This window comes from Sminthopsis crassicaudata, chromosome 1 (assembly GCF_048593235.1).
Source record: "Sminthopsis crassicaudata isolate SCR6 chromosome 1, ASM4859323v1, whole genome shotgun sequence".
NCBI classification, from domain to species: domain Eukaryota; kingdom Metazoa; phylum Chordata; class Mammalia; order Dasyuromorphia; family Dasyuridae; genus Sminthopsis; species Sminthopsis crassicaudata.
Window position 1 is genome coordinate 459,163,174 of NC_133617.1, and position 9,512 is coordinate 459,172,685.

The following is a 9,512-nucleotide window of genomic DNA, read 5'->3' on the forward strand; positions in this document are numbered from 1 at the left end:
TGATTATTAATATGGTCAATTATATTAATAGTTTTCCTAATATTAAACCAGCCCTGCATTCCTGGAATAAATCCTACTTGATCATAGTGTATTATCTTGGAGATGATTTTCTGAAGTCTTTTTGCTAATATCTTATTTAAGATTTTAGCATCAATATTCATTAAGGAGATTGGTCTATAATTTTCTTTCTCAGTTTTCGATCTACCAGGTTTAGGTATCAGTACCATGTCTGTGTCATAAAAGGAATTTGGTAGGACTCCTTCATCCCCTATTTTTTCAAATAATTTATATAACATTGGGGCTAATTGTTCTTTAAATGTTTGGTGGAATTCACATGTGAATCCATCTGGCCCTGGGGATTTTTTCCTGGGGAGTTGATTAATAGCTTGTTCTATTTCTTTTTCTGAAATGGGACTATTTAAGCAATTTATCTCCTCCTCTGTTAATCTAGGGAGCCTATATTTTTGGAGGAAGTCATCCATTTCACTTAAGTTATCAAATTTATTGGCATAAAGTTGGGCAAAGTAACTCATTATTTCTCTAATTTCCTCTTCATTGGTGGAAAGATCCCCCTTTTCATTTGTAAGACTATCAATTTGATTTTCCTCTTTCTTTTTTTTGATCAAATTTACCAAAGGTTTATCTATTTTATTGGCTTTTTCATAAAACCAACTCTTGGTTTTATTTATTAATTCAATAGTTTTTTTACTTTCAATTTTATTGATTTCTCCTTTTAATTTTTGTATTTCGAGTTTAATTTTTGGTTGGGGGTTTATAATTTGGTCTTTTTCTAGCCTTTTAAGTTGTAAGCCCAATTCGTTAATCTTCTCTTTCTCAATTTTCTTCAAATAAGCCTCTAAAGATATAAAATTTCCCCTTATTACCGCTTTAGCTGCATCCCAAAGATTTTGATATGATGTCTCATCATTATCATTATCTTGGGTGAAATTGTTAATTGTTTCTATAATTTGCTCTTTCACCCAGTCATTCTTTAAGATGAGATTATTCAGTTTCCAATTACTTTTTGGTCTATTTACCCCTAACTTTTTACTGAATGTAGCTTTTATTGCATTGTGATCTGAGAAGAAGGCATTTATTATTTCTGCCTTCCTACATTTAATTTTGAGATCTTTATGTCCTAGTATATGGTCAATTTTTGTATAGGATCCATGAACTGCTGAGAAGAAAGTATATTCCTTCCTATTGCCATTCAGTTTTCTCCAAAGGTCTATCATACCTAGTTTTTCTAATGTTCTATTTACTTTTTTAATTTCTTTCTTGTTTGTTTTGTGGTTTGATTTGTCTAAATCTGAGAGTGCAAGGTTGAGATCTCCCACTATTATAGTTTTACTGTCTATTTCTTCTTGCAGTTCTCTTAACTTTTCCTTTAGAAAGTTAGATGCTATACCACTTGGTGCATATATGTTTAGTATTGATATGGCTTCATTATTTATGCTACCTTTCAGCAGGATATAGTTTCCTTCCTTATCTTTTTTAACGAGATCTACTTCTGCTTTTGCTTGATCTGAGATAAGGATAGCTACCCCTGCTTTTTTGGCTTTACCTGAAGCATAATAGGCTCTGTTCCAACCTTTTACCTTTACTCTGTATGTATCTCCCTGCTTTAAGTGTGTTTCCTGTAGGCAACATATTGTAGGGTTCTGCTTTTTGATCCAATCTACTATCCGTCTCCGTTTGATGGGATCGTTCATCCCATTTACATTTACAGTTAAAATTACTAATTCTGTATTTCCTGCCATCGTATTATCCCCAGATTATGCTTTTTTCCCTTGACCCCCCTGATCCCCCTCCCCGATATTTAATTTACAGACCCCCCTTGTGACGCGCAACCCTCCCTCTTTTTTTTTTTTTTTTTTTTTTTTAGGATCCCTCCCCCCTCCCTCCAAGTCCCTTCACTTATTCCCCTTTTCCTTTTCCCTTTTCCTCTCCCCCCTTTTAATGAGGTGAGAGAAAATTCTCTGAAAAACAAATATGTTAATTATTTACTCTTTGAGCCTCTTCTGATGAGGGTAAGATTCACACAATGATTCTCCCCCTCACTAAGTTCCCTCAGATATGGTGTATTTTCTATGTCTCTTCCTGGGATGTAGTTTCCCTCTTTTTATCACTCCTTCCCCTTTTTCTGAACCGACCTCCTTCCCTTTACTACACCCCCCTTTTTTTCTTTTATATCAGTAAAATCAAATTATCCTTGAGTATTTTTTATATACCCACAACAGAGTTACAGTTCTCAAGGGTTCTGTGTACCTTTTTCTGTTTCTCTTCAGTCTTGTGGATGTAGATCAAATTTTTTGTTTGTCTGGTTTTTTTCTTAGAAACATATAGAATTCCTCTGTTTCATTGAATGACCATCTTCTTCCGTGGAAAAAGATGCTAAACTTAGCTGGGTAGTTCATTCTTGGTTGCAGTCCTTGATCTTTTGCCTTACGGAATATCAGGTTCCAGGCCCTTCTATCTTTTAATGTGGAGGCAGCCAGATCTTGGGTGACCCTTATTGTGGCCCCTTGTTATTTAAATTGTTTTTTTCTAGCTGCTTGCAGGATTTTCTCCTTTGTGTGGTAATTCTGCAGCTTAGCCACAATATTCCGTGGTGTTCTTTTTTTAGGGTCTATTTCAGAAGGAGTTCGATGAATTCTTTCCACATCTACTTTCCCTTCTGTTTCTATTATCTCTGGACAGTTCTCTTTGATAATTTCCTGTAAAATAGAATCTAGGCTCTTTTTTTGGTCATAGTTTTCTGGAAGTCCAATAATCCGCAGATTATCTCTCCTAGATCTATTTTCCAGGTCTATAGATTTACCCAGTAAGTATTTGACGTTGTTCTCCAGCTTCTCATTTTTTTTGTTTTGTTTGACTGATTCTTGGGTTCTCTGTGAATCATTCATTTCTATTTGTTCCATCCTGACTTTTAAGGAGTTATTTTCTTCTTTCACAGTTTTTAGTTCTTTTTGTAAATGCCCAATTTCGTTTTTAAATGAATTATTTTGCTCTATTGAATTTTTTTCCATTTCCCTAATTTTTTTTTTTGAGAATTGTTTTCTTTTTCCAATTCAGAAATTCTATTTTCTTGAGACTTTTTTATCTTTTCAAATTCAGAAATCCTACTTTCCTGTGTTTTTTTAACCTTTTCTAATTCACTAATTTTGTTTCCCTGCATCTCCTGTGAATTCTTTATTTTTTCCAACTCCAATTTCAGGACGTTGTTATTCTCTATCATAACTTCCCTTTCCTTGCCCCATTTTTCTTCGATCTCCCTCAATTTCTTAAGAGCTTCTTCTAGGAGAGAGTTATGTGATGGGGGGCAGGAATCGTTCCCCTTTAGGTTGTTATCTTCTGAATCTTTGCTGTTAACTTCCTCGGGGTTGGGTACCCGCTCTTTCTCTGTATAGAAGGAATCTATAGTTTTTCTAGCTTTTTTGCTCATACTTAAAAAATGTTTTGGGGTCTGTCCCTGGGGTGGGAAATTATTTACTTCTTTACCAGCTTCCTCCCAGACCGGATGGATGCAGCGGCCCCTGCGCCCGCGTTAAGAGAGAGCTCTGGGAGAGAGTTCCCCACCCCCTCCCTGGAAGGGCCTCAGAGGTGATTAGCACTGCTGTGCTTTGAGGGCGTAGAATAGTGAAGACAGCAAGAAGCTCAGCCTATGTGTCCGGGTGGGGAGTGGATGTCTGCAGCAGGTGACGTGAGAAGCCCCTGTGCTCAAACTGGAAGTGTCTGCCAGAAACCGCGGTCCCTAGTTCAAAGGTTCCGCTTCTCTGGGACTTCCTGGAGCTGAGTTCCACTCCCTCCAGCTAAGCTAGGCAGTGTGTGTTGCCTTGGGCCGTATCCACCCACTTGTCAGTCTCTTAACTATTCTCAGGAGGTAGCTGAGGCCACACCCCCTGGTGCCGAGATCTGTGCCTGAGTCACCCCCAGGGTGGGTGGGGGGGGGGGAATCTAATCTGAGTTTTAAAATATTTTGGCTTTCTCTTCTGAACTGCTAAATAATTAGCAGAGAAGAGCTAACAGCCTGTGCCAGATTCCTTTACCTCAGTGGCTTCTCTGATCCCAGAGCCCCTCCCAGCGCAATGGGCGCAGTGTGCCCCTACCCCACCGTCTGTGCTGGTCTTTCTTATTCCTCCCCTGAGAACTGACCTTTCCTGTTGAAACTCCAGATTCTCTTCAGCTGGTAAGTCGTGCTTCCAGTCCTTGTGGTATCTATCAGTCCTGAGCTAATTTTGAGACTTAATTTATCTAATTGGTTGTGAGGGAGTGAGGACGTTCACTGAGTAGTGTGTTTCTTCTCCGCCATCTTGGCCCCTGCATTTAATTTTGAGATCTTTATGTCCTGATATATGGTCAATTTTTGTATAGGTTCCATGAACTGCTGAGAAGAAAGTATATTCCTTTCTATCACCATTCAGTTTTTTCCAAAGGTCTATCATACCTAGTGTTTTTAATGTTCTATTTATTTTTTTTAAATTTCTTTCTTATTTGTTTTGTGGTTTGATTTGTCTAAATCTGAGAGTGCAAGGTTGAGATCTCCCACTATTATAGTTTTACTGTCTATTTCTTCTTGCAACTCTCTTAACTTTTCCTTTAGAAAGTTAGCTGCTATTATTTTTTATTATTATTATATTAGCTAGTATTTTTATGGCTTCATTGTTTATGCTATCTTTTAGCAGGATATAGTTTCCTTCCTTATCTCTTTTAATTAGATCAATTTCTGCTTTTGCTTGATCTGAGATAAGGATGCCTACCCCTGCTTTTTTTGCTTTACCTGAAGCATAATAGATTCTGTTCCAACCTTTTACCTTTACTCTGTATGTATCTCCCTGCTTTAAGTGTGTTTCCTATAAACAACATATTGTAGGGTTCTGATTTTTGATCCAGTCTCTGTTTGATGGAAGAGTTCATCCCATAAACATTTACAGTTAAAATTACTAATTCTGTATTTCCTGCCATCATATTATCCCCAGATTATGCTTTTTTTCCCCTTGATCTCCATGAACCACTATTGGGGAACAATATTTAATTTATAGACCCCACTTGTGACGCGCAGCCCTCCCTTTTTAATATCCCTCCCCACTCCTTCCAAGTTCCTTCCCCTTTCTTGTACCCTTCCCTTGTTCTCCTTTTCCTTTTCCCCTTTCCTCTCCCCCCTTTTAATGAGGAGAGAGAGAACTCTCTGAAAAACAAATATGTCAATTATTTACTCTTTGAGCCTACTCTGATGAGAGTAAGATTCACACAATGTTTCTCCCCCTCTCTAAATTCCCTCAGATGTGGTAGATTTTGTATGCCCCTTCCTGGGATGTAGTTTCCTTTTTTTCTTCCCCTTTTTCTGATACTACCCACTTCCCTTTACTACTCCCCTTTTTTTAATATCAGTAAAATCAAAATATCCATGTCGACTTTCTGTATATCCACAACAGAGATACAGTTCTCATGAGTTTTTTTTACCTTTTTCTGTTTCTCTTCAGTCTTGTGGATATATAACAAATTTTTTGTATAAGTCTGGTTTTTTTCTTAGAAACAAATGGAATTCCTCTGTTTCATTAAATGACAATCTTCTTCCATGGAAGAAAATGCTAAACTTAGCTGGGTAGTTTATTCTTGGTTGCAATCCTTGATCTTTTGCCTTTTGGAATATCAGGTTCCAGGCCCTTCGATCTTTTAATGTGGAGGCAGCCAGATCTTGGATGACCCTTATTGTGGCCCCTTGATATTTGAATTGTTTTTTTTTCTAGCTGCTTGCAATATTTTTTCCTTTGTTTGGTAGTTCTGCAGCTTAGCCACAATATTCCGTGGAGTTCTTTTTTTAGGGTCTTTTTCAGAAGGTGTTCGATGAATTCTTTCCACCTATTTTCCCTTCTGTTTATATTATCTCTCTGATGATTTCCTGTGAAATAGAATATAGGCTCTTTTTTTGATCATAGTTTTCAGGAAGTCCAATGATCCTCAGATTATCTCTCCTAGATATATTTTCCCGGTCTATAGATTTTCCCATTAAGTATTTAATGTTATTCTCTAGCTTTTCATTTTTTTTTGTTTTTGTTTTGTTTGACTGATTCTTGGGTTCTCAATGAACCATTCATTTCTATTTGTTCCGTCCTGTGTTTTAATGAGTTATTTTCTTCATTCACAGTTTTTAGTTCTTTTTGTATATGCCCAATTGAGTTTTTAATTGAATTATTTTGCTCTGTTGATTTTTTTTCCATTTCCCTAATTTTTTTAGAGAGTTATTTTCTTTTTTCAATTCAGAAATCCTACTTTCTTGAGACTTTTTTTATCTTTTCCAATTCAGAAATCCTATTTTCCTGTGATTTTTTAACCTTTTCTAATTAACAAATTTTGTTTCCCTGCATCTCCTGAAAATTCTTTATTTTTGCCAACTAAAAAGGTTTAAAGCTGAACAGTAAAAGGGACACAAAGCCCAGCCAATGCGTCCTGTGGGGCGTGGATATCAGCAGCTGACCTGAAAAGCCCCAGTGCTCAAACTGGAAGTGTCTGTCCACAAACCGGGGTCCCTATTTCAAAGGTTCTGCTTCTCTGGGAATTCTGTGGCTGCTAGAGTTCTACTGCCTCAGGCTAAGCCTGGTACTATGTGGATTAGATGTTGCCTCAGGCTGTGTTCCTGATGTTCAGGCTCTTAACTACCCCAAGGTGAAGCCCTGGACAGCAGAAGGCAGCTTCACAGCCCTGCTGAAATCTGTTAGGTCACTTCCGGATTGGGGTAGTTCTAGGATCTGGCTTTACATTTTAAAGTGGCTTGATTTCTCTTCTGAACTGCTGTTTTATAAGCAGAGAAGAGCTAACAGCCTGTGTCAGATTCCTCTATCTCAGTGGCTTCTCTGATCCCAGAGTTCTCTCCAGCCTGATTGGCACAGTGTGCTAGCACCTAGCTTTGTCTGTGCTGGCCTTCTTCCTCCCCTTGGAACTGACCTTTTCTGTTGATACTCCAGATTCTCTTCAGCTGGTAAGTTGTGCTTCTAATCCTTGTGGTTTCTATCAGTCCAGCGTTATTTTTGAGGCTGATTTAACTAATTGGTAATGAGGGAAGAAGGGAGCTTACAAATTCACATGTAATTCTCTACCATCTTGGCTCCACCCCCATTCATTTCTTTATTAATTGAAATATCTAGTTACATGTACTGAATATGTTACTTGAGATTATTTAATGTTTCCCTTTTCACATTTTAGAACCTTCTAAATTTATCTTATCTAATTTAATCTATGTTTATAGCCAAAATTTTTATTTGTTTTCTTGTTTCTGTTTGTATGATTGCTTTTATAAACTGGTAATTGATTGCTGTCCCAATGATAAAAGTAATATCAAGCCTTTTTCCATTGCTACCAAGATCTGTTTCCTTTTGCTTTCTTTCATGCTATAATGCTGAAACTTAAAAAACATGTATTCATATCTTCAATACAGTTTACTGATACTTTTACTTTCCCCGCTTTAGTAGTTAGTATTGGCTACACCAAAACATTTCCATTAGCAGATTTATTTTCTTGTGTTACCACAACATGGGATAGACCAACCATTCTGTCACATTCCTTATCATGGATAAGATAATCATGATTGTTTGAATAGAGCTCTCCTGAAGCTTTATGCCCACTTATTTTACCATAATCAAAAGGCCAGATTTTGATTAGCAACAATTCTCAGAGATCCTCAGATCCAACTTCCTTATTTTACAGATAAGGAAATGGAATTTTAATGATTTGTTTAAGATCACACAACTAATGAGTTTCTGATATGACACTTGAATGTAGGCTTTCCTGTTTCTAAATCCAATGCCTTTGGCAGAATTTTTCTTATCTTAGTTAACTTTATTGATATTAATAATATTATAATGTATACAATTATCTCAGATGTGCAAATATTTTTCATATAGTAATTTTCCTCCTACCAAGAGTAATCTTTAACAATTTTTGGTGTCAAAAACTTCTCCAAGGTGTTTTCTTCTGCTGATGAAGCTTTTACTTTAAATGAAATACATTATTATTTCATACTACTTCCCTTGCTAGAGTTGATTAAAGGGAAGGTTTTTTTTTTCCTTTTTGTGTAGATTAGGTAGGGGCTTTATGCCAACTTCTTTATAATTCCACATAATTTTTATTTCATGTGCTCTCAAAGCAGAAAAAAGTATTACTAATGAAATAAAGAGCATTTCTATCTATATCAATGTATATATCAAATGACAGTGAATCTGAGTCTCAACATGAGAATCAGAAGGGTAGAAAGACTCTCAAAATCCACTTTGGTTTGTCAGATCTTTTAGCAAAGAATGCTTTAGTTTCAGATGAAGTTGGAGCCTGTGGACATTTTAGAACATCAATCTATGCAAGCCAGCAATCAACTGTTAGGTTATAGTACATGTCACTCCAGGACATTCAGTTTTTCTGACCTTTGTCACAAGAGAAATGCTTTTGTGGGAAATACATCAACAGGAATTGAGCATATCCTAGAGCCATGTGATGACACTGAATAGAAAGTAATTGATCTTAATTTTAAAATACCATTAAAAAAGATGGCAAAATATAATCAGAAATTTTAACAGGCATGCTCTAGATCAGGATTCTATGGAATCTCAAATAAAACACGTTTTATTCTACCAGAGTGGCTGCAGATGATATTGTTGAAAAAATATTGCAGTAAAGATTTCAGCCTAGACTCTAGTGCAGAAGAAGAAGGAGTGAGATTATTTATGGGTTCTGGGGGGAGTACATCTTTTGGTAGTTGCCACCTTCCAAATAGAGTGGGATCTGATGCAAGTCATGATCAAATGCTAAAGTGGAGTTTTCCTGTGGATCTAATATGCTAATAATTGGAAATATTTTCTCAGACTCATGTGAAAAAATTGCATAGAAGAAGATCAACTGTTAACTTCTGATTAACACTCGGAAATTCTGGAAGCTTTTTGATATATTTTATAGTACAAACTGTTAAATATCTCCTTCCTTCTATTATTTGTTTCTCTGATAATTATTGGATATTATTAAAGTGAATCTGAGTCTTGACAATAGTTTAATTTCACAAGCTACTTTCTTTTAGAGTTCTTCCAGACATACACACAAAATTATTTAAAAACCAAGTATTAAGTGCTCACTGTAAGACTAGCACTCTGCTAAAAGAGAACTCAAAAAACTAAATTTTAATATATTTTGAATAGGATCTTAAACTAGTTTTATTAAAGTTTGTTTTTATGATTTTCCATCCTCTTTTTCTACATACTTCTTTTCTAGGTATTTGGCATTGCCTCCCAGATGCAAATGGTCCCCTCAGATCCTTCTGTCCCCATTCTGGAACATCCATCGCAGTATAAAATGCAGTTTTGAACCTGGAGTAAAAAAGGCCTAAATTCAAACCTACTTTCAAATTTAACTATTTATGTGACTCTGTAAAAGTCATTAACTTTATTATTTTAATTTAATAAAGTTAATGACTTGTACAGATAAAAATATTTGTATTCATTATTTATTATTATCAATTGTGTTACTAATGA

At 36.0% G+C, this 9,512-nt stretch overlaps 1 pseudogene; it reads left to right on the forward strand.

Moving 5' to 3' along the window:
- Window positions 1-8,191: 8,191 nt before the first annotated feature.
- LOC141550427 (EEIG family member 2 pseudogene) lies at window positions 8,192-8,831 on the forward strand (annotated as a pseudogene).
- Window positions 8,832-9,512: the final 681 nt, after the last annotated feature.